General features: G+C 57.3%; 1 pseudogene; it reads left to right on the top strand.

The window, feature by feature from the left end:
• The window catches only part of LOC125318702, an 84,931-nt pseudogene that overhangs the window by 58,733 nt on the left and 1,798 nt on the right, over window positions 1-24,400 (top strand).

Here is a 24,400-nt window from a genome sequence, read left to right as displayed (position 1 = left end):
GAGTCCCTTCGTGTCCCCATCACTTGATCTCTTGAGCTGTTCCCTGGGGCTCTCGGGGGGGGCAGAACCTCACGGGGGGCTCCCCAAACCCCTGTCCCTCCCTGGGGGTCTCATGGGGGATTCCTCCCCACCCAGCAGCTGGAGCTGAGGCAGCCGTGGGGCAGAGAGGGGTGGGAAAGGGGTGTCCAGGGGGGTCCCTTGAGCTCCCAACCTGCTGTGGGGTGCTGGGGGCTGCTGGAGGGGGGCACCCCCTGTCCTGTCTCCCACACAGGTGTGTTCCGTTCCTGGGGAAAAGCCCACTGGCACTTCCTTGATGACAACAACTGGGTGAAGTTCATAGACAGGAACATCTACAACTGGGAGCAATTTGGGCACAGGGGATACCCCGAAATTTGGAGGTGGGATGGAGTTGTCTTGAGGTGGAATTGAGCTGTTTGCAGTGGGATGGAGACAAGGCTTGTCTGCCTGGGACTGACTGGGTTCATACTGGAAGTGACTGGGGCCGTACCTGACTCTACTGGGAGGGACTGAGAGTGAAAGGAACCATATAGGGCATGACTGGGAACAAGTGGGACCATGTTGGGGGCAACTGGGATCTTACTGGGAATGACTGGGAGCATAAAAGCTTGAGTGGAGTTTTTATCCCGTGGCATTCCCGGGGAGCAGCGGCAGCTCCGCGCCCCCAGTCCGGGGGGTGGGAGCAGGGGAACCGCTGGCAGCACCTTCGGGGCACAGCCGAGGGCTGGGGGGCTCCTCCCCCACTTCATTTTCTCTGCCCAATTCAAATCATCCCCTCCCATTCAAATCCCCTCCGTTCACATTTTCTCCCCACCATTAAAGTTTCCTTGCCCCAATTCAACTTTTCTCCCCAATTAAGCCCTGAGGCCCCTCCCCGCCCCCGGCTCCTCCCGGCAGGACTCGGCCGGGACCTTCTGGAAACAGCAGCAGGAAGAGTTCAAAAATTCCTCATTACTTCCATCGATTTCCTTGCTTTCTGGGGTATTTTCCTGTGGCTGCTCCGGGCCATGGCTGAGGGGTCCCCTCGGGCTCCAGCCCCTTTCCAGCCCCTTTTTCCAGCTCTTTTCCTCAGCTGATCCAAAGCTGCGGATTTTGGGGGGTGGGAAGAGTCGCTCTGCTCGGGGATCCCCACGGTGCCCCAGGGAGGCCCCGAGGCCGCAGCGCGGTTCCCTCGGGCCCCTTGGAGCATTTGGAATCTCCAACTCTCAGCAATCGCTGTCCCTGGGATTCAATCCCCCCTGCAGGGTTTTCGCCCAGACCGGCTTTCTTTCCAGAGGGTTTTGTGGTTTCGCTTCGAGCCGGGGCCTGAGGGCACCGGAGCGGCCGCGGGTGCCGGGGCAGGAAGGGCTGAGGGACAGCAGCGCCCCACAAACCTCCGGGAGGGGGACAAGGGCTGGAGGGGGCAAAGAGAGAATAAACACGAGATTTTAGAAAAAGAAAAAAAACCAGTAAAATATAGATTATAGGTAAAATATAATAAAAGAGAACTCTGAAAAAAGAAAGTAACAGCAGAGCTGCTTCTCCTAGGACTTTGGGTTTCTTGTCCAAACTCCGAGCTGGGTGTGAGCCAGAAACCAGTGGCTGGGAGAGACATTGCTGCTGAAGGGCTTCCTATGGCCAGAACTAAAGTGTCGAGTATCAAGGAAGAGCTTGAGGTTACAGAAGCGCCAGCGCTCCCGTTGGATTCCCTCGTTGGAAGCTGAAAGCGGAGCTCCGTCTGGGACTCTGCTTTGTAAGGATTGAATGTAAAACTCCAGCGCAATCCCCGTTTCCCTCCCTCCTGTGGCCAGCGGCGCACGGAGAAGGGATGGGAGTTTCGGTGAGTTCGTGCTTCCCCCTGAGGGACAGGAATCCTTGCCGTGTCCAGCGGGGGTCCCTCCCCAGCCGTGCGGTCACTCCCCGGCCCGGCCCTGAGGCGCGGGGCAGTCGCGGGGCAGCCGCGCTCCGGCCCCGTCAGCGGCACCGCCGCTTCGTGCCGGGCAGGAGCGGCAGAAGGAGCCGGGCGGCGGCGGGGGCTGAATCCCGGCAGGAGGAGGAGGAGGAAGAAGAAGAGGAGGAAGGGGCCGGGTCGGCCTGCGGTGTCCGATGGCCGGGGAGCAGCGAGGAGGCCTCGGGGAGCGGCGGCGGGCGGGGCTCTGCTGGAGCCGCCCCGAGGGGTTTGTGCCGCCCCGGGTCCCTGAAGGAGCCGCTCCGCGGGACGGGAGAGCTGGGAACGAAAGGAAATACAGAGAAGAGAATAAAATACAATCAAAGAGCCGTACGGAGACGCGTCTGTCCCGCCCGCGTCTGAAGGAGTTGCACCGAGGGAAGGGCGGGGGGTGAGTAGAATAAAATCCAGAGAATGGAGTAAAATAAAATAAAAAACTGCACTGGGATGTTCGCGGCGCCCGGTGTCACTGAAGAGCCGCACGGCGGGACGGGCGCTGTCGGGTGCGGCCAGAAGGGCAGCGCCGAGGAGGGAGAGAGGTGTGAATAGAAAAACAAAAAAATAGAGAGAATGGAATAAAATGCAATAAAAGAGCCTCACCCGGGAATCTCGGCATCCCCGCGTCACCGAAGGAGCCGCAGCGAGGGACGGGCGGGGCGCGGCCCGGATCGAGCCCCTCCAGCTGCGCCTCGAGCGGCGACCCCGCGGGACCGCGCCGGGGCCGGGCGGCGGCGGCAGCCGGAGCCGGGAAAGCGGCTTGGAGCGGCGGAGACGAGCGGGGTGTTCCCGAGCAGCTCCGCTCAGCCCTCGGGCACCGGGGGGTTCCGGGGGTTGCTCCCGACCAGCTCCGCTCAGCCCTCGGGCACCGCGCTGGGGTCGCCGCGCACTTTTCACCCCCGGCCGCCCCCACGGGCCGGGCCCCGCGGCTCCCGCTGCCGCCGCCTCGGCCTTATGAACTCTCCTCTCCTCAGACCCTCCCGGGCACCGCCGGGCATTAGCACAGCTCCCGGGGCCGTGTCCCGGCCACACTTGGGCATTAAATCCGACAGATTTGGGGAGCTGGCACAGCCCTAGAAACCAGGGCTTTGCCCTCGGCAGCTTGGAGCTGCACGAGGGGGATAAAGGATCCCCTGCACTCACTGATGCCCCCAGAAGCAGCTCTGGCCCCCTAAGAATGGGGCTGTATTTGGGAGAGGGAGGATGGCTGGGATGGGGTCTGGAAGGAAACAGACACATGCTGGGATGAAGAGGTTTGGGTGATCTGGTTCCTGAGGAGGTTTTGGGGCACCCTCCAATCCTGAGGGATGTGTTACTGGGAGGGGGGACACACCTGGCTCTTGCACTTGGAGTGCGGCCCACAGGGAAGGACATGGGGAGCCCATTTTAGGGTAGATCCCGCTGCTTTCCACCAGTTTTGGGGGAGTTATAAACGGATTTGGGAGAATCCCCAGTCATTTTCTGAGGCGGAGGTGAGGCCTTTTTTGGGAGGATCCTGATGCTTTCCACCAGTTTGGGGGGTTCTAAATGGCTTGTGGTGGAACCACTTTCGTGGGTTCTGACGCCGCCCACCCGTGCTCTGCACTGGTCCAGACTGGTGCTCCCAGTGCCGCGTGGGGCAGGGCCATGGGGACCCCTCCACGGCACAGCGCGGCTGCTTTGAGGCTGGCGGCACTTGCCTGGCACTGGCCATGGGGCGTGTGCTGGCAGCTGGGCCGTACTGGTGGTACTGGTGGTGCTGGGAGCTCCCGTGTCTGGGGGCAGTGGGACTCAGGTGAATGTGAGTGTCTCAGGGGTGTGGTGGGGACGATGGGAAAATATTGAGAGAGGTGGGAAAAAGGGAGGAAGAGAGCAGAAAATGGGAGCTGGAATGCCCAGACCAGGAGTCCAGACCAGGGGTCTCTGGCCTGACTGCCCCCCCAGGAAGCGGCTCCCACAACCCCTCACCCTGTCCCCAAAATCCCTTGGCATCCCACACCCATCTCTGTATTCCCCCTCCAAAATCCCCAGGCTCTTGCAGTGAGACAAAAGGGGTCCAAATCCCCAGGTAGTGTGACCACAAGCACCAAACTTTTTTCTCCACACAACAATCTTCCCTCTTTTCCCCTTCCTGGCTTCCCCCACAGCAGCTGGGAGCAGCCAAGAGCCCAGTGCTGCCCCAGCCCGACCGGCCCCAGCTCCATCCCTGCTCCTCCCATGGGATGCGATGGGTTTGGGGGGAGGGGGCCAAGGGTGGGCGCTGGGCCTGGGGGGAGGAGGAGCAGGGGTGGAGGAGGAGGGATGAAGGAGAAGGGGGAGAACGGACAGGAGGAGGAGCAGAAGGAGGAAGTGCAGGAGGAGTGGGAGGAAGAGGAGGGATAGAGGAGGAGGAGGAGCAGGAACAGGAGGAAGAGGAAGAGGAGGCAGCACGTGTGTCCATTGTTCCCCGTATCTGCAGCTCCCCGCCCCGGGAGCATCGCCCCCCCGCATTCCGCAGGGGACCGGGGAGGGGAAGCTCACCCCAAATACCTTGTGTGGACCCTGGGAGGGTTTTTTGGGCGGTTTCCGCTGACAGCTCACGGCAGAGCCCCGGCTGTGGGTGGGGGGATGCGGGGTCTCCCCCCATATGTGGGTTGGTCTCCCTGGGTCAGGCTCTGGTACCACGTGGCGATCGCCCGGTGCCGGTGCGGCGTGAGGGGGACACCAGTTTCAGGGACACTGGTTTTGGGGACACCGGTTTCGGGGACTGCCTGGGAGAGCCAGGTTTGGGGGAAACTCGAGAGCCACGGAGTGGGAAGAGCGGAGAGGGGCAATCCCGGAGCTGGGGGACCCCTGGCAGCCTGAAGGGAGGGGGAGGATGGAGAGCAGGGGAACCGGGGACCCCCTGGACACCGAAGTGGGGAGCCTGGAAAGGGGGGACCCCTGGGATTCCCCAGACCCCTGATAGCCCAGAGAAGGTGGGAACCCCGCATAGGGGGGAACCTCAAAATACACAGGACCCCAGAAGCCAAGAGAGGGAAAATGACCCAGAGCCCAAAGTGGTGAATCAGAGGGGGAACTCTGGGGAGGGTATTTTTTGCTGAATCTCGGAGTTTTTGGTTTGAATCAGCATTATTTGGGCTGAACCTTGAGTTTTGGAGGGGAGGAGTGAACCTTGGTGTTTCTGAGGTTAGTTGAGCTAAATGTTGGCGGTTTGGTTATTGTGGGGGGTAGAATCTTCATATTTTGGAAGGGCTTTTTCCTGGATATTGAGATTTTTGGAGTTTTGTGGCCTTGTCTTCGTGTTTGGGGGTTTTTTTTGCTGGATTTTAGTATCTTGAAGATTTTCATTGACACAAGATGCCCAGAGACTTCTGGAGATGGATTTGGGCAGAAGGAACCCCCAAGCCACTGCACTCACCTCTTGTTTCTCCCCCCAAACCAGGATTTGTCATTCCCAAGGCGTGGCCGGATGGAGGAGGAGGAAAAGCTCCGGAGATGCTGCACAATGAGGGGCTGCAAACGCAGCCCAGAGAGATCCAAGGAGGAAAGAGCCCCCCTGTGCCGGGAAAGCGACTGGAGATCCAGGCAGAGCTCGGAGCTGGGAGAGAAGCCTCAGGGCAGGGAGAAGCCCCACAAGTGCTTGGAATGTGGGAAGGGTTTCAGGTGGAGCTCCAGCCTGAGGGAACACTAGAAGATCCACCCTGGGGAAAAGCCCTATGAGTGTGGGGAATGTGGGAAGAGCTTTGGACAGAGCTCCCACCTGATCCGGCACCAGATGATCCACACCAGGGAAGGGCCCTATGAGTGCTTGGAATGTGGGAAGAGCTTCAGCTGGAGCTCTGCCCTGAGAAAGCACCAGCGAACCCACACTGGGGAGAGGCCCTATGAGTGTGGGGAGTGTGGGAAGAGGCTTCAGACCACCTTCAATCTCCTCGTACATCAGTGGATTCACACAAAAGAGAGGCCCTTCCGCTGCCCCGACTGCGGGAAGGGCTTCAAATACAACTCCACCCTCATCAAGCACCAGCGCATCCACACCGGGGAGAGGCCCTACGAGTGTCCCGAGTGTGGGAAGAGCTTCTCCAGGAGCTTTACCTTGACCAAACACCAACGGAGGCACCGCTAAGGGAAGCCCTGCGAGTGCCCCGAGTGCGGGAAGAGCTTCGTGCACTGCTCCAGCTCCATCCCCCGTGGGAGGATCGGCGTTGGATGATCCCCAGTGACCCCCGTTGGGCAGAGCCCTGGTGACCCCCGTTCCGGGTGATCCCCGCTGGGTGGGGGGAAGGTGTTGGAGAGATTTCTTTGCCTTCTCCTTGTGCTGCTGGGATTTGGTTGGTAATAAATTCCTTCCCCGTGCCCAGGCTGAGTCTGTTGTGCCCGTGCTGGTGTTTGCTGAGGGATCTCTCCCAGTCTTATCCCAGGGGCTCGAGCTCCCCCTCAGCATGTTTGCAGGGGATGGGCAGCTGAGCGTGGCAGGGGCACCATGGCAGGATTTGGCTGTGCACAGGGACCTGGGCAAGCTTGAGAAGTGGCACAACGAGAACCTTACGAGGCCTCACAAGGCCAAGTGCCAGCTGCTGCACCTGGCCCGGGGTGATCCCCAAGTCCCGGATTCATCCAGGCCGGAAGAGACCTTCCTATCCCTCAGTTTGGGGCTGCCTCCCTGGCCGCTCCCAGCACCTCCAGAAGCAGCACTGGCTGGGCCTTGGGGTTTCTGGTGCCCTTGCCCACTTCCAGCAGAGCTGGTGGAGTGGGTTGACCCTGAGTTGAGGGACAGTCTTTTAGACTAATGATGCTTCTCACAATTTACACATTTAAACCACATGGAAAGGCAGGAATTCCGTTCGTTCCAGCTCTCCTGCCGAAGGTGGGGCGGCCTTGGAGCCTCCGGGCCCCGCCGGGCCAGGGCCCCTGCACCCCCTCCTTTCCCAACGCCGCGGCACAGAGCCTGTGTCACTGCTGGGGGGGAACTGTCCCAGAGCCGCAGGCAGCTAAAGCCAGCCATGGACTGCTCACAGCTAAACCCATCCGGCGCGGCTCCCTGGGACCGGCGGGTCCCTCTCCCCTCCACGCGGAGCCGGCGGAGCCAGCGGGAGCCGGCGGAGCCTCCTGTCTGCAGCCAGCACACTCCGCGCTGAACTGAAGAGGACACCACGCAGCCAGCAGCACAAAGGGAGCGAGGCTTTCTCCACCGTAAAGCCCGAACAAGAACACTCTTCAAGGTGGCAATTTCGGAGTCAGAGAGAAGAGAAAGCAAGTCCTGTGGGACGGAGCTGAACATGGAGATGGGAGAAAAGAGGGCGGTGCCACGATTCTCGTGCGTATCTCAAAAACCTTCCTGCAGGCCGTGGTAAGAAACTGTAATATCACAAACTGTTTGTCTCTTTGATCCATTTGGAGTACATGGCGGGATGAAAAGTTCACCCGTGGCCCGTGAAAATTATGAAAAGTGCCTATGCCAGGCTATATAGAAGTATTGAGAGACTTTTAGAGACTTCCTTTCACAAAAAAACCCCAAAACCCTTTGTGTTCAGGCCAAAGTAATTAATCCTTAAAAAGATTAATAACGCCATGTGATGGCCCCTGTCTGGCGGTGTGAAGGAACTGTGAGATTTTTCAGGGCAGAGATTATTACAGCTGGTGATGGGGTCAGTGGCTCTGACCCAGGAAGAGGTGCCCAGTCCGGGGAGATGGTCCCGAAAGGAATCGCCTTCCCGAGGCTCGATGTCTTACCTCAGCTGCTGGCAGGAGGGCCTGTGCAGAGACTGTCAGCTCTTTAGTGATTATCAGCTCGTGATTCCAGCTCAGCTCTGCAGGGCAGCCTCCAGGCCAAGCCAGACCAGAGAGAGAGACAAGACACTCGTGTGGCTGGTTCCGCACAGAGTAGCTTTATTGTTGGTCCGTACTCCAGCGAAGGGGAAAGCCAGGGACGGCAGCAGCTCTCTCTCCTCGCAGGGGCAGAGGGCTGGCTTTATAGGGATACAGGGGATCGGTAAAGGCCAATGGGTTACAAAGGATCTGGGATGGGTAAAGGCCAATGGGTTACAAAGGATCTGCATAGGGTCTCCTAAAGGACTGTGGGTCTGTCTTTTCTCGCTGTGACCAAAGAAGTGGTTGCCTTTCCAGCGAGTCCTGCTGGGCGATTACAAAATCTCTTCTCTCAGCAGAGATCCCTCCAAGGCAGGGGCTGGGCACGCCCAAGAGATGTTTTACACCACAGCAGATTGTTTCTTTCTGGGCGGGTCTGCTGTTGGTGGCACTTTGGGAACCACATGATGCAGAAGAAAGCCCTTTTTTCCTTAAGCATAACAAAGAGACTTTTCAAGAACTGCAGCACTGACCAAAATCCCATGTTCTGCTTCCTTTGTGCGAGTTGGGTAAAAGGAGGGAAGTGCTGGAAGAGAGGGGAGGTTTGCTTGAATTTCTTGTTATTTGCTTTTACTTTTAATTCTGTTGGTAATAAACTTTTTCTTTGTACAGCAACTGTTTAAGTTTGAACCTGTTTTGCCTCGCAGCTCTCTAGTTTTCCTCAATATTTTCTTATTTTCCCCTTATGAAAAATAACAGATTTCGTGTGCTTGACGCTCAGCTGTGTCAAACCACGACAGGCAGAGCCCTGGTCCCCCCGTCTGAGTGATCCATGTTTGGATCCAGTGTCCTGGGTTTGCATGGCCAGGCTTTGGAAACAGGGGGCCTCCAGGGGTGGCTTCCGTCAGCAGCTTCCAGAAGCTTCCCCCATGTTCCGCCCCGCCCCTGAAGGCGAGGGTAACCCAGGGTCTGGTTCATGGCTCCCCTGGGGCAGATTAGAGTGAAACAACAGTGAAAGATCTGTGTTTATAAATATATCTCTGTAGGGTTTATTTCAGAACAGTTTGGTTGCTGTGTTTGGGGGGGGGTTTGGAGCCCTTTTGGTTACCATCTCCAGTAATATTAAAAGCATAAAAGTAACACTTAGGAAATGTATAAGGGCAAAGAAAGTATGAGAGTAGAAGGATACAGAGTCAGCAGCCCTGGATCAGCAACAAAACTTTTGGTTTGGGTTGTTCCAATGTCCCTGTCCTTGGTGTAAGTGATGGTCCCAGGCTGGATCCCGTGGGGGCTGGGGAAGCCCCGGAAACTCCAAGTTCCGTGGGTTAATACAGGTTCAGGTTTGGGTGAACACCCGGGCACCTCCCCCGGGGGAGTTTTGCAGTGTCCGATGTCACACTGTGGATCCCGGGGCACTTTGGGGGCTCTGATGGTTTATGGCCCCTTCTAAGACATGGCCCTGCCCCTCCCGGCAGCGCAGCTGAGCCAGGCATGGCCCATGCGAAGGGATGGAAACCTCCAGCCCTCTGTGTGCATGTCCCGGGCCTGCCCCGGGCGGGTTCCCAGAGCTGGGCCAGCTGTGTAAGGGAGGGCGCTGCCCTGCTCCAAAGCCCTGTCCCACCTGGCCGGATCTGCTTCCCATTGGCCTCTGCCCTTCCCTGGCTCCAGGCCCGGCTCGTCCCCTCCGGGCTGGGTGTTCCCCCCTGTGCCCCCGGGCGCTCCCTGTGCCCACGGCCAGCAAAGGCCCCGCTGCTGTTGCCGGTGGCCAATGGTTTGAGCCATTAACCCGGAACATTTCAGTCCCTCACAGCTCTGCACCCCAAAAGCCGAGAGGGATCAAAGGCGCCTCAAAGCGACTCCATCCCACTGCAAACGGCTCAATTCCACCTCAAAACAACTCCATCCCACCTCCGAATTTTGGGGTATCCCCTGTGCCCAAATTGCTCCCAGTTGTAGATGTTCCTGTCCATGAACTTCACCCAGTTGTTGTCATCAAGGAAGTGCCAGTGGGCTTTTCCCCAGGAATGGAACACACCTGTGTGGGAGACAGGTCAGGGGGTGCCCCCCTTCAGCAGCCCCCAGCACCCCACAGCAGGTTGGGAGCTCAAGGGACCCCCCGGACACCCCTTTCCCACCCCTCTCTGCCCCACGGCCGCCTCAGCACCAGCTGCTGGGTGGGGAAGAACCCACCATGAGACCCCCAGGGAAGGACAGGGGTTTGGGGACCCCCCCGTGAGGTTCTGCCCCCCCGAGAGTCCCAGGGAAATGCTCAAGAGATCAAATGATGGGTGTAGGTGCTTTGGTGGGTCGGACGGTCGGAACGGACGGAGACGAGAGATCTCTGAAGTCAGATCTTGGAACATGCGGTTTATTGCAAAGGGCGTGGGTACAGGGGCACTGCTTAGAGCTGCCAGACAGCTCTGAGCAGGCCCAAGAGAGCAAGAGATTGAGCGGGTAAGTAAAGAGAGAGAGAGAGCGAGAGGAATGAGAGTGAAGAAGAAGAAGAAGTGAGTAGAGTAAGAGGGTGTAGTAAGAGTGTCTGAAGTCCTGGTTACAATACAATAAATCATCTTCTGTACTGAATATTCTAATTGTCACTAACCAATCTAATACAAGATACAAATCCTATAGCATTTACATACAGCCTATAAGAGTTCTTATATTACCATAGAGTGTTACATCTTAACTTCTAAAAACTACTCTTTGGACCCCTTCTGCTGAGCTAGTAGGGTCTGCTCTGACCCTTGGACCTGCCTGCAAGTAGAGGGTATTGTTCAATCAAGAGGGGATTACCTTCAGTCGGCCATACCATTGTTTTCCAGTTGTTCAGTAACTAAGACTTGGTATCTCAAAAAGTGGCTTTCATTTCGATGTCGCTTATAGTTTTCATATTCCCAAAATCTTTTGTCAGGCAATCATATTTATAAGGCTTTCCTGCTTCATCTTCCCTAACAATGGGGAAACAAAGGGACTCTCATGGGAAGCCCTTTCCCGCTGTCCCCCCGGCCCTTATCCCCCTCTCAGACACCTTTCCCATCGTCCCCACGCCCCTCCCCACTCACTCAAGAGCTCCTCACCCGCAGCCGGGGGCTCCCAGCACCCAGAGCGGGGTGACACGGGGGGGACACACGGGGGTCCCCATTCCTGATCCATCCCAGGGCTGGTTTTGCCCCTCCAGTCTCGGCTCCCCCGCGGGGTTCCCCAGAGTCCCTCCCACTGCCCCCCAATAAACGGCACTGGGGTGAACTGGGAAGCCTTACTGGGAGCACTGGGAGCAGCCGGCTGGGGGCAGAGTGACAGCGGGGCTGGGGGGGACACACGACCCCCCCAAAATCAGCGCGGGGATGGAGCGGGGGGTCCCGGCCAGGCCCGAGGCCACGGGGAGGGGCTGCGGCTGCCGGCAGCTCAGGAGCTCTGTGGGCAGAGCAAAGGGGGTGACACCGGGCTGGGGGGCCCGGGGGGGCACACACGCTCTGGGGGAGGGGGGATGCGATCCCCGGGACCCCCCCGTCACCTCCTCGAGCAAGTGAAAGCCGAGCCCCAGCGCCAGGAAGATGAAGCCCAACACGAAGTCCCCGATCCCCGTCAGAATCTTGCTGCGGGCAGTGTCCGCTGGCATCTGTCGGGGGTCCACAGAGGTGAGGACCTCTCAAAAAACCCCCCAGAGAGCCATCAGGACCCCCTAAACCCCTCTTTTTTTCGTCCCCAATGTGTCCAGAATGCCATTAAACTTTCCAGCACATGCCAAACCCACTCATCTCCTCCAGGACTCCACAACCCCCATCCCAGTTGCTCCCTGCCTTCCGAGGATCCCCCAAACCCTCTCCCAGCCCCTTTGCCAAGGCTAAAAAGAAGGATGGCTCTTGACGGAATGCCCAACACCGAGAAACAGGACAAGAGATCGGCCTAGAAGCATAGACAGCTTTGGGTTGGAGTGTTCTGAGAGAAGTGAGCTGCCCTCGTGAGAGGGGAGTGGATTGAGGGCACTGGGGAGGCACTGGGAGGGCACTGGGAGCGACTGGGAATGGAGCGCGCGGCACTGGGAGGCCGAGTCCAGCACGGGGCAGTCGGCGTTGCGGGTCTGCCTGGCAACTGATGAGTCATCAGAGAGACGCGCTCTCATTGGCTGAGGGGCGTCAGCGCCACGCACGGCTGGGATGGACACGCGCGGGGGCACTGGGAGACACTGGGAAGGACTGGGAAGGACTGGGAGAGCTCAGGGGAACCTGGAAGGACAAGAGGCCCCGGGGATGGGCTCCAGGGGGGCTGAGGGGCTCCAGGCTCATCCCCAGGGCAGGGCCCGAGGGGACTCGCTCTGCCCGACGTTCTGCACCTCTGCGCTCCGCCAGCAACGGGGCAACGATCTCGCGGTTGTGCCGGCAGAGCCTGTCCGCCAGAGCCCCTTTGTACCCCACTCTTGCTGCATGGCTGTTCCAGCACTGCGCCTGTTTCTCCCCACACGGGGTGTCCCCCACCAACAGCCCCACATCGCTGGCGAGTGCAGTTGCTGCTCCCGGTGTCAGATGCTCCTCTGCACCAACCTCACCCGCTCGCTGCCCTTCATGAAGTGACACTCGGACTTCATCATGCCCTGGAACACCCCTGTGTGTGCGGGACACAGCTCAGGGGGTGCCCCCCTGCAGCCCCCAGCACGCCCAGAGCTCCGGGAGCCACCCCGGATCCCCGCTCCGCACCCCCTGTGCCCCACGGCCGCCATGGGACCCTCCTGCCCGCGCTCCCACTTCCTCTTTTCCACCCTTCTCCCTATTTCACATCCCCTCCCCCGCCATTTCCAGCCGCTCCCCAGAGGAGTTTTGGAGTCCCATTGCCCCCTTTTCACCCTTTCCACCCTTTTCCCCACAATCCCCCAATCCCCAGCCCACTCCCGCTCACTTTTAGGGTCCCATCCTCCACTTTTCCCCACTTTCCCACCCCCTCCCAGCCGTTTCTCCCCCACTCTTCAGCCCCCTCCTGCTCTTCCTCTGAGGGTCCCCTCCAGCTCTCACTCATTTTAGGGGTCCCATCACCCCTTCTTCCCCTTCTCCCCCCCTTTCCCATCATGTCACGCCCCCCCCGCTCACCTGAGAGCTTCGTGCCCGCAGCCGGGGGGCTCCCAGCACCACCAGTGCCACCAGTACGGCCCCAGCTGCCACCACTCGCCCCATGGCCAGCGCTGGCCATGATTTTGATTGGCTGAGGGCCCGGCAGTGGGGATTTTTGGAGGGGGAACCTCGAGGTGCTGGGCAGGTGGGAGCTCAGCTGTGCCCAGAAATGTGTCCCCAGGGACGCGGGATCTCAGGGGTGCCCATGGCCTGGGGTGACGCTGGCCCGGTGCCAGGCACCCACCAAAGCCACTCTGTCCCTGCCCCCCGCAGCCGCACAGGGGAGAGAAAATGGAACCGAGGCTTCCCGGGTGGGGATAAGGACCGGGAGAGATCCATCAGCAAACACCAGAACAGGCACATCAGGCTCTAATTAAGAGATATTAATTAAATTGATGACACCGAAAAAATAAGAGCAAGAGAATGAGAAGGAAAAGAAGACCCTTAAAAACACCCTCCCCCCACCCCTCCCTCCTTCCCAGGGGCTGTGGGGGCATCTCTGCATCCGGCACCTCCATCTTTGGAGCCGCCAGGGATTGGCTCTGCAGGACATGGAGGAAGCTTCCAGATCCTTCTCTCAGAAGCCACCTCTGAACCAACCCCGCTACCAAAACCAGGCTGTGCAAGCCCAATAGAGTCCCAAAACTGGGGACCCAGGTATCCAGGAGCTCAGCTGCACCCCAAAATGGGGATGGAGATGTCCAGGGGCTCAGGTGTGCCCAAAAACGAGGCCCCAGCTGAGGGTGTTCCCTGCTTGGCTGAGCGCTGCCTGAGGGCTGGGGCTGCAGCAAGGGGGGACACCCTCCTCCAGTGGGGATGTCCCGCAAACGGGGGACCACCACAAGCCCCTCCCAACCCCCGGGGCTGGGCTGGCCCTGCCTGGATGCCGGGAGACACCAAAACCGCTCTGTCCCTGCCCTCTGCTACTGCACAGGGACAGGAAATACAAGGAAAGGCCCAGGAGCTGAGAGAAGGAGCGGGAGAGATCCCGCCCCGAGCACCGGCACGGGCACAACAGAGCCAGCCTGGGCACAGGGAGGGAATTTATTCCCAAGCAAATCCCAGCAGCACAAGGAGAAGGCAAAGAAATCTCTCCAACACCTTCCCCCCACCCAGCGCGGATCACCCGGAACAGGGGTCACCAGGGCTCTGCCCCACGGGGGTCACTGGGGATCATCCAACGCCGATCCTCCCACGGGGAATGGAGCTGGAGCAGCGCACGAAGCTCTTCCCGCACTCGGGGCACTCACAGGGCTTCCCTTAGCGGTGCCTCCGTTGGTGTTTGGTAAAGGTAGAGCTCCTGGAGAAGCTCTTCCCACACTCAGGACACTCGTAGGGCCTCTCCCCGGTGTGGATGCGCCGGTGCCTGATGAGGGTGGAGTTGTGTTTGAAGCCCTTCCCGCAGTCGGGGCAGCGGAAGGGCCTCTCATCCGTGTGAATGCGCTGATGTACGAGGAGACTGGAGCTCCTCTGAAACCCCTTCCCACACTCAGAACACTCGTAGGGCCTCTCCCCAGTGTGGGTGCGCTGGTGTGCCCTCAGGGTGGAGCTCTGTCCAAAGCTCTTCCAACAATCCAAGCACTCATAGGGCCGTTCCCCAGTGTGGAGTACCTGGTGCTGGATCTGACCAGAGCTGTTGGTGAAGCTCTTCCCACACTCCCTGCACTCATAGGGCCTCTCCCCAGTGTGGATCCTCTGGTGTTCCCTCAGGCTGGAGCTCCGGCTGAAGCCCTTCCCACATTCCAAGCACTTGTGAGGCTTCTCCCCACCCTGAGGCTTCTCCCCCAGCTCCGAGCTCCCCCTGGATCTCCGGCCGCCTTCCCGGCACAGGGGGGCTCTTTCCTCCTTGGATCTCTCTGGGCTGCGTTTGCAGCCCCTCCTCGTGCGGCATCTCCGGGGCTTTTCCTCCTCCTCCATCCGGCCACGCCTTGGGAATGACAAATCCTGGTTTGGGGGGAGAAACAAGAGGTGAGCGCCTTGGGCTGGGGGTTCCTCCTCCCCAAGTCCATCACGGGGCATCTTGTGTCCGTAAAAACCTCCAAAACACCAAGATTGAGCACAAAAGTCACACAAATACCAAGACACAGACACAGAACTTCCAAAACATCAAGATTCAGAAAAAACCCCCTCCAAAATATAAACATTCAGCCCCCACAAAAAAACCAAAGCACCAACATGGAGACCAAGAAACCTCAGAAATACCAAGATTCACCCACGGGAAAATCGTGGATCCCCCTCCCTGATCACCTGCTGGATGAGGGGGGCAACGCTCCTGGGGCTGGGAGGCTGCAGATACAGCGAGTGCTGGAACCTTGCAGTGCCTCCTCTTCTTGCTCCTCCTCCTCCTCCTCCTGTGTCCCTATTCTTCCTCACACTCCTCTTCCTCACACTACTCCTTCTCCTGCAGAATCCCACTTGCTGCTCCCACGTCCATCCTTTCACCATTCTGCTCTCCAGCCCTGCTCCTCCAGCCTTTCTCCTCCTCCCCCCAGGCCCAGCACCCACCCCTGGCTCGCTCTGCCCCCCAGAGCTCTCGCATCCCACAGCACCAGCAGGGATGCAGCTGCGGCAGCTCGGGCTGCGGCAGCGCTGGGCTCTCGGCCGCTCCTGCCCGCACTCGGCCCCCGCCGCAGCCACTTCTGCCAGCACAGCACGGGCCGGCCCGGCCTTGGCGCTCCCCCCCTCCCACCTCCCCAAATTCCCCTCGCGGGGGGCGCCAAGGCCGGGCCACACGGGGGCTCCAGCTGGGGAGCGCCGGGCGCTGCGGCTCTGCCTGGCAACTGCTGACTCACCAGCGCCGCGCCTTCTGATTGGCTGAGCGCTGCCTGAGGGCCGCGCCTGCACCAAGGGGGGACACCCTGCTCCAGGGGGGATGGCCCGAAAACCGGGCACCCCCAGCCAAGGAACAACAGCAACGCCTCCCTACAAACACATGCTCTCAATCTGCTCGGACACAGCCACACCGACTTGGACACAAGCAAGTGACACCACAAACCATCAGCTCCACAAAATGGCACTGATTGACACACACTGCTGCTCAGCCAAGCTCCTGCTCAATTCCTCAACTTCCAGAACAACAACAAAGCCTCAACACAACCATGGACATCGTGTCCTATACAAAAGGGGACAAGGTGGAGGCAGTTTGCACATTCTCCCAGAGCTAATTAAGGACATGGACGCCCAGCAGGGGTAAAAAGGGAAGTTGAGAAGGGGTCTCAGCAACAGGGGACGGATGGTGTTGGTGTGCTGGGAAAGGATTGGTTGAAGGGAGTGTGCAGGAATATGGTTAAGGCAAACAGCAGCAGGAGGAATCTATGTGGGAAGAAAGGAAAAGGAAGATGGAAAAGAGCAGGAAGAGAAAAATAGTGAGAATTGCTATGTTTCCCAGCACCTTCCACAATCTTATCCTCAAAAGGGGCCAAAACCCTCTTATCCTCAGGGCCAGCTCCACCTCCTTTGTATCCCAGCTTTCCAGGACAGGAAAACAAGGAGGTCAGGATTTCAGGGAGTTTCTCTGTGGGGGGGAGCAGCAGGACAGGGCAGCACGGGCTGGGGGCCTGTGGGGAGCTGCGGGGCCGGGCCGGGGCTGTGGGGCAGCCGGGGCTCAGCGCCGGGCACTGCCTGACCCCAACACCCCCCGGGCAGGGCCGGCACTGGCCCCCGGCCCCCAGGAGGCTGCGGGATGTGGAAGGATCAGGATTTTCTTTTATCGATCTTGTTTGGGTCACTGGAGAAACGAATGATTGTGCAGAAAGCTCAGCAGCTGTCAGAGGATGAGCACCCACAGGCACTGAGGGGGCTGCAGGAGAGGCACAAGAAGCCCCTGCAGCACTTGGCCAGAAAGGCTCAGCAGGGGAATGCAAGAAGGGATGAGCAAAAGGCCAAGGTGAAGGCAAAGGCCATGGCAGAGTTTCTACAGCCCCCTAGGGATGAACCGCAGGGCCCAAGGGGGCCCCAGCACCCAGGGGACGGCGGCGGCCACAAGCACCTGGCACAGGCATTGCCCTCCTCGGCACGGCAGAGCCCACCCAAACAGCCCCTGCCAAGGAATCAGGGCTCCAGCTGCAGGCCACAAGGACACTGCAAGCACAGACAGCAGCACCCTCAGCACCAGCAAGTCCACCCCTGATGGACATGGATTGTCAGGGCTCTCAGAGCTCCCAGCACACCAGGGACCCACCGCACCAGAGCCCTTGAGAACATTCAGGGCGCCTCTGCATCGAGACGAGGCCGCTCCTGATGGACACAGGGGCCTCTCGATCCACTCCGAATCTGAGACCTAAGGGGGGAAATTGTCAAGAAGATCCTTGATTATTCAGGCAATAAGTGGGAAAGATAAGCAGGGGTGTTTTATTCAACCACTATTAGTAGATGTGGGAGATGGGTTTGAAACCCATCAATTTCTGTTTGTTCCTATTTGTGATTGTAACTTACTGGGAAGGGATTTGGTGGCTGAAGTGGGAATGCAAATTCATATTGTCAAAGGAGATACAGAGGCTAATGCTGCTGGACCTTGGTGTCAAATGTCTGCCAAGGCCTCTGCTGAAGGGAACCCAGAAGTGTGGGCAGCCCCAGGGAAATAGGGAAAATCAGATATGGAGCCTCTCCAAATTCCTCTGAAGCATCCAGGACAAGTGGTGTCTAAAAGCAATACCCTGTTCCAAGGGAGGCAAGGAAGGGGTTACAGCCTCTTACTGAGGCCCTGCTAAAGGCAGCGCTTCTGGAGCCAGGCATCTCTCCCTACAACACTCCTCTCCTGCCAGCCAAGAAACCCCATCATGGACACCAGAAGGAAAGCACAAGTTTCAAGGCTTCAAAAGCAGATTAACTGAGCCTCCTGCCCTGGCCCTCCCAGACAGGGAAAAACATTTTGAATTGCATGGGGATGTTCATCAGGGCCATGCCAAAGGAATTCCTGGGCTCAAATGTTTAACCCAGTGGCCAGAGAGTGGCCTCATTGTCTGCAGAATTGTGCAGCCCCGGCTTTAATGGGAACTGAGGCCTGAAAACTGACAGCAGCACAATCTCTGATTGTTCAAGCCTGGCATCAAGGTAAAGCTTTGTTAACCAAAGGAGCCTCTAAATGGATGAGCAGCGCTCGGTTCTTACAGAATGAAACTTGTTGGATGGAACAGGAGGATTCAGAGTTGAGCACAGGGCAAGGGTTGAACCCAGCCTCCTGTTTGAACGGCCCTGGACACGGGGCTGGCAAGAAACCCATGGCTGCAGCCAAGTGACAGAGCTCCAGACCCGGGCTAGCAGAGATTTACCAGACATTCCCTGGCCTGAGGGAGAAAAGGTGTTTAGGGATGGCTCTGCAAGGGCAGCAGAAGGGAAAAGAGTGACAAGACACGCTGCTCTGAAGGAAAGGGAATGAGACAAAGCGCAGCTCAGCGCCCGCATGCTCAGCTCAAAGGGCCGAGCTGGGGGTGCTTGGAAGAGCCTGGCACTGAAATGCCCTGAGCAGGAAGGCTTCAATATCTTCTGCTAACAGCATGGCAGCTCACAGTGGGGCAGAAGCATTTCCAAATGCTTCAGCAATCCCTGCATCAGTTCTTAAGGCATGTTTGGAACAAACAATTCCAAGATATGGATTGTGGAAGCAACAGACACAGACAGGGGAACTCATTTTACAGGAAAGATCCTTCAGGCCGTTCTGGCTGCTTTAGGAACACAGTGGCACCTCCAAACGCCCCAGCACCCCCAGAGTTCGGGTCGGGTAGAAAGAATGAATGGGGAAATAAAGAAACACCTTCTGAAGCTGCTGAGAGAAACCAAGATGCCACGGCTACGGCTGCTGCCATTGGCTTTGGCAAGAAGAAGAGCCAGACCCAGGGCAGATATTCAATTATCTCCCCTGGAATCCATGTCTGCAATTCCTTACCCTGGTGTGATAAATGAGTGAATGATAAATGTTGTCTTTCACATATATGATTCAAACATTTAGAAGTGATGATGGATTGTGTAGAAATAGTGTTAAGGTAAAATGTAGTTAAATAGAAACGAGATTAAGGTAAATTGTAACTTCAAAATAGTTCTAATATGTTAAGAAATGTATTAATAAACACAGGGTAATAAATGTCTTTTGAGCTGAGCAACTACAGAGCCAGGAACCAAGACATCTTAGAGAAACAAAGAAGATAAACCGCAAGCATCCCAGGAAGATTGTTACCTCATCAGAACTCACACCGCCCAAGGGAACTGGCAGCTGCCAATGAGGCTGGAGACTGCGGAGGCACCGGAGAGAGGGGGCCTGTCTGCAGTTCTGAAGCGATCCAGAGGACTGAGGCGGTGTCCTGCTGGGGGAAGGGGCAGAAACCGGAGAGGGGGAAAGGGGAGTGAAGTGTAAATTCCTTTCTGGGTTAATGAATATGTAACAGTTCAGGAGAGTACTTCAGTCCACAGTAAAATGAATGGAGGGCGCCTCTGGCAATATTGCCAAGCGCCCCAGGCTGTGATTTGCCTTTGTTCTACTAATAAATGTTCAATATTATATTGCTAAAAATTTAGCTTTTGTATTCTTTTTCTTCAGCCTTAATCCTCTAACACTAAAACGGTTGTTGGGGAGTTTTTGTTCTTCTCACACTTTTGGTAACAAGATTACATCATTAGAAGGCTTTTTCTTAATAATCCTACTTTGATATTGTCAGATGGGTCTGGGCCAGGGTGTGAGAGTCAATTTTTAGTCTTAGGACAAGAAGCAGCAAAAATCTTTATTGCTTTGGGGTGTTTTTTGTGTATGCATGTGGGTGTCTGTTAGTGATGGCAGAATTTTGGAACGGGTTATTCAATGTTCACCTTTAGGTTGCATTTTGCAAAACTGGAAGAGCTTTAAAGGAGACTCTTTAACTCATAAACAGTTAAAAAAAACATTAAAAAAAAAAAAAGAAAGCTGCTTGTTGGGGGCCACTTGTGAGTCACCTGATGGCTGCCCTGGAGGAGAAGCTTCCTTCCAGGCAGCCAGCAGAGGAGCTTTAGAAATGCAAATTAACTCTGCTGCGGGAAGTGTGCACAATGTCCCAGGCTCTCCTTGCCTGCCACAGGAATTGGGCTGATTCCCTCTGCCCCTCACCCCAAGCTCTGCCTCCCTGCACTGACGGAATTTGCATCGCTAAAGGCAGAGCCCACACTGAGCATCTCTGACTCTGCAACAGAAATCCCTGAAGCTGAAAAGGAAAACAGCAAACGGAGAATGTTGGGAGAACTTCACTCACAAAAGCGGGGGGGAATCATCCCTCTCCCCACTCCAACATCTGCTGGCACTGTCTGTGTTATACAGGGTGGGTTTGACCACTGGGCTGCTTTTGCTGACACAAGGTCAGCGAAATCACTTGGGAATCCAAGGATGTGATGATTTAATCAGAGAAGAGCGGTCAGTTGATGCATCCCTGGCTGGAGAGAACGCCCAAAAATGGGGAAAAGATGAACGGCCACCAGAACAAATCCTACAACACCATGGAGCAGCCCCTGGGAACCCAAACAAATTCATACCAGGTGCCAGAGAACCCACTGATCATTTCAATGCATCATTAGATTACAAGCTGTCCTCCAAATCATAACCAAGCACACAGCTCCAGCTCCTGACCTTCTCACCCACCAATCCACTCCCATGAGCAACGCCACATTTCACCCTGGGATGGCATCAGATTCTCTTTCAGCAGAAGGACCAGGAGGTTGTAGAAAATTAAATGACTCAAACAGCTCTTGGCAAAGAGATGGCCAAGGAAAAGTGGTGAAACAGAGAACAAAGGAAATAAGAAAGCAGCTCATGTACCAGTCCAAATGTGGAAAGGATGGGAATGGGACACGTTTTCGTGGTTCCCAGGCAGACCATGGGTTAAACCAATGCTGTTTCTCCTCTCAGGTGCTGCAGCAACTCTCATCTTTTTACCATGCACCACACCTTGCTCAGTGCAGCTCATTCAGCAGGGGATCAAGGGCATGCAGGTGGCAGCCAGGCCTCCTGACCCAGAAACGGCTACAAAAGGACACAGAATGAGGTCACTGAGAATAATCCCAAAACCAAAGAAGGCTCAGGAAGAACAGATTAAGGCATTTTTAAAGTTTGCAAAGAGAAGTACTCAGAAAAGAAGAAGAGGAGGATTAAAAGGAAAAAAATGAACGTGTCTTTACAAATAGATGCTGTGAATCCCATTGGAGATAGGGCCAGGGACTTGGAGATAAGGAAGTAATGGAAGAAACCATATATTTCAGAAAATGTTACTAATTGACACGAACTGCTGCTCAGCCAAGCTCCTGCTAAATTCCTGAACTTCCAGAAGAACAAAGACTTCACAGAACCATGAATATCGGATATTATACAAAGTGGGGGTGCACATTAAGGGGCACATGCATCCCCCCGAGCCGCGATTCAGCTGAGAAGAGAAACAAAGCTCTCCGCTGCTCCCGGCCCGAGGGAGCATCAGTGCCTCGCTTTGTTTTCCCCCAAAAAGGGAAAACCGCCCCAAACCCCTTTGGCTGAGTGCACGAGGGGAGAGATTTGTGGCAGAAAACTCCCAAAGTCGTTTTTGCCCAGCTTGGGAAGAACAGCCCAAGCCAAGCGGAGGTGGGACCCCCCAGCAGCGCCTCTCTGCCGCCCCAGCTGAAGCCCTCGCTGGCTGCTCCAGGCTGGATGGGCAGACTGGGAGCACTGGGAAGGGGCCCCGGCTCGGGCCGCAGCCCCCGGCGCAGCCCCACGGCCCCACGGCAGCTCCAAGGCTCCGCCAGCCGGGATGGAACGTGGGAGGGGGAGCAGGGCAAGGCCCGGGGCTGTCGGTGCCCAGGGGACACAAGGGACAGCGGGGGCACTTCACAAGCATTTCATGCAAAAGATAAAATCATAACGAAGACAAAAGCAAGACCATCAGTGAGTCAAGATTATGAAGTTAAACTTTAGCTGGGAGTTAGAAGCAATTTGTACTGATTGAACCAAAAGACAAGTCAACGAAGAGTTAGAAATTTAGCCAAGAAGTTCAGTGCTATTCACCATTATGCACCTGTCTGAAACTTTGCTTATAGTAAATGAACTGCCATAAGGACAAAAGAAGCAGAATTATAGCCAGCACTTAGATTGCATGATCAAATACAGGCAGGAGGTACGGACCGTCTCCAGAAGGCTTCCCGAGGCTTGCCCACAATAGAAGGTAGAAAGTTCATGGTGATGAAGAGATCCCCGACTTCATCTTTCAAGACCACTGACTCAAATCAAGACCACCGACCCAAATCAAGAAAAGAATTGCGCACGCGCAAAGGACTAATAACCGCATTTTAATAGGAAGTGGGGAATGGGAGGTGCTGGAGATATGTATAGGATTAATATCTAACACTTTGTGAAATCAATAGAGGGCAAATAACCGGGTAAGTGGCTGGCACGTCCCTAGGAGGCGACTCCCGTGCCGCCCGCCGGCGTAATCAACACACCACTTTCTAACTTTAATTAGTTAGAGAGTTTCTGTCCGTGAATACCGGCTTTTTAATCATTCACTGGAAACGTCGAGCAGACGGAGATCTAGGAAGCAAAGGCAACACTGAGTCGCTTCCAGCGTGCCCTCAGCCCCGCCAGAGCCTCAGCACCCCCACAGCCTCCCCAGTCGCTCCAAAGCCTTCTCAGCCTTTGCAGCCCTTCCATCAGCCGCTCCCTCTCGCGGCGCTCCGCGGCCTCCCCTGCGCAGGGAGCAGCGGCGCAGGAAGCGGAGCAGCCGCGCCTCTGGGGCTCGGCGCGGGGCAGCGCTCAGGCACAGAGCCCGCAGCGCAGAGACACTCCCTGCACGGCGCCCGTTCGGCTCCGCGCCCAGAGCTTCGATGCCGGGCAGGCGGCTCGCTCGGGCTCCCTGGAGCCGGCACTGGGGCACGGCCCGGCCCCCACAGCGCCGGGAGGGGCTGGGAGGACAGGGACGGCATTTGGGGGTCCTGGGGTTCACTGGGAGACCCTCACTGGGAACCCCCTTCCCGCTGTCCCACCTCCCCTCATCCGCCCTCTCCCGCCCCTTTCCCACCGTCCCCCGAACCCCAGCTCCCCCCAGCTCGGTTTGGGGGGGACCCACCCCTTTCCCACCGTGTCCCGTCCCCGCCCCGCTCACCCGAGAGCTCCTCGCCAGCAGCCGGGGGGACGGAGGAGGAGGAGGAGGAGGAGCGGGAGGAAGAGGAGGGGCAGAGGAGGAGCGGGAGCAGGAAGGGGAGCAGCGAGAGGAGGCGCCGCGTGCGTCCAGCGCTCTCTGGATCTGCAGCCCCTTCGCGCCGGGAGCATCGCTGCCCCCGCATGCCGCAGGTGACCGGGAAGGGGGACCTCGCTCCGGATATCGTGGGTGGTCCGGGGAGGGTTTCTTTTGAAGGGGGGAGGGATATTTGGAGTTCAGCCGAAGTACCTTGGGGCTCCCTGATTCTTTTCTTCGGGACGGGGCGGGTGGAGCGATGTTTGGATCTTGCAGGACTCCAAAGCTGACCCGAAATGCCCTTTGGGTGGATACTTCGGGGTCCCCGGGAGGTGTTTTTTGGGGATGTCGCGGTGGCGGCTGCCGGCAGAGCCCCGGCGGTGGGTGGCGGGTGCGGGGTCCCGGGAGCCACGTGGCGATCGCCCGGTACCGGCGGGGGAGGAGGGGAGGAGCCTTGAGAGGGGGGAGAGAGAAAAGCGGGGAGCCCCGGGAGTCCCGGACCCTGAAATGGGGGCCTGGAGAGGGGGGACCCCGGCAGCCGGGAGTGGGGTGAGCTTGGAGAAGGGGGAACCCCGAGAAGGGATGAGCCTGGAGAGGGGGAACCCCTGGGACACCAAAGAGGGGACCCCAGAGAGGGGGGACCCCCGGCACCCCGAAGCAGAGAGCCAGGGGAGGAGGGACCCCTGGGACCCCAAAACCCTCGGCATCCCTTAGTGCAGCCCCAGAGAAGGGGGACTCCCTGAACCCCAGAGTGGGGAGACCAAAGAGGGGGCACCCCTGGGATTCCCTGGAAGTCTGGAGCGGGCAGAGACCCTGCAGAGAAGGGACCTTCAATATATGCAGGGCCCGCAGCATCCAGGACAAGGGGGACCCCCAGAACCCCATAGTGGAGAGACCAGAGAGGGGGAACCTCAATGAGGGATATTTTCCTCTGAGTCTTGATGTTTTGGAGGTTTTCATGGACACAAGTGTTATAAACATATAATATTGGCTTCTCGCAAAGTATAAAAGTAGATATTATATAATGTTAGAAATGCTTTTTTGCTGTGTAGATGTAGTTTTCTCTCTTTTTAGCAAGAATGTTAGCAAGTGTGAGCAAGTAAGAGAACCTCCAAGTGAACACAGGATGAGGCCCAAGGAGCTGCTAAGCAACACTTTGTCCAGAGAACAAAAGGGCCCAAAGGCTGCTCTGCCAGGAGAGTCCGAGAGCCGCTATCACCGCTCTGGCTGGGGGGCAAAGAGGCCCAAAGCTGCAATCAGCCCTGACTGTCTGGAGAATTAAGAGATCCACCCTACCATCGACTCTTACTTAGCGGGCCCAACCCCAAGAATCAAAAGAAATAAAACCGCAAGGCAGAAGACTACGCATGCTCTAAAAAGGCGGAACCAAGGAGTGGCCATGCAGAACAGCCCCGAGAAAAGTTTTAATATTAATA

This window comes from Corvus hawaiiensis, chromosome 31 (assembly GCF_020740725.1).
Source record: "Corvus hawaiiensis isolate bCorHaw1 chromosome 31, bCorHaw1.pri.cur, whole genome shotgun sequence".
NCBI lineage: Eukaryota > Metazoa > Chordata > Aves > Passeriformes > Corvidae > Corvus > Corvus hawaiiensis.
This window is presented reverse-complemented; position numbering and strand designations above follow the sequence as displayed.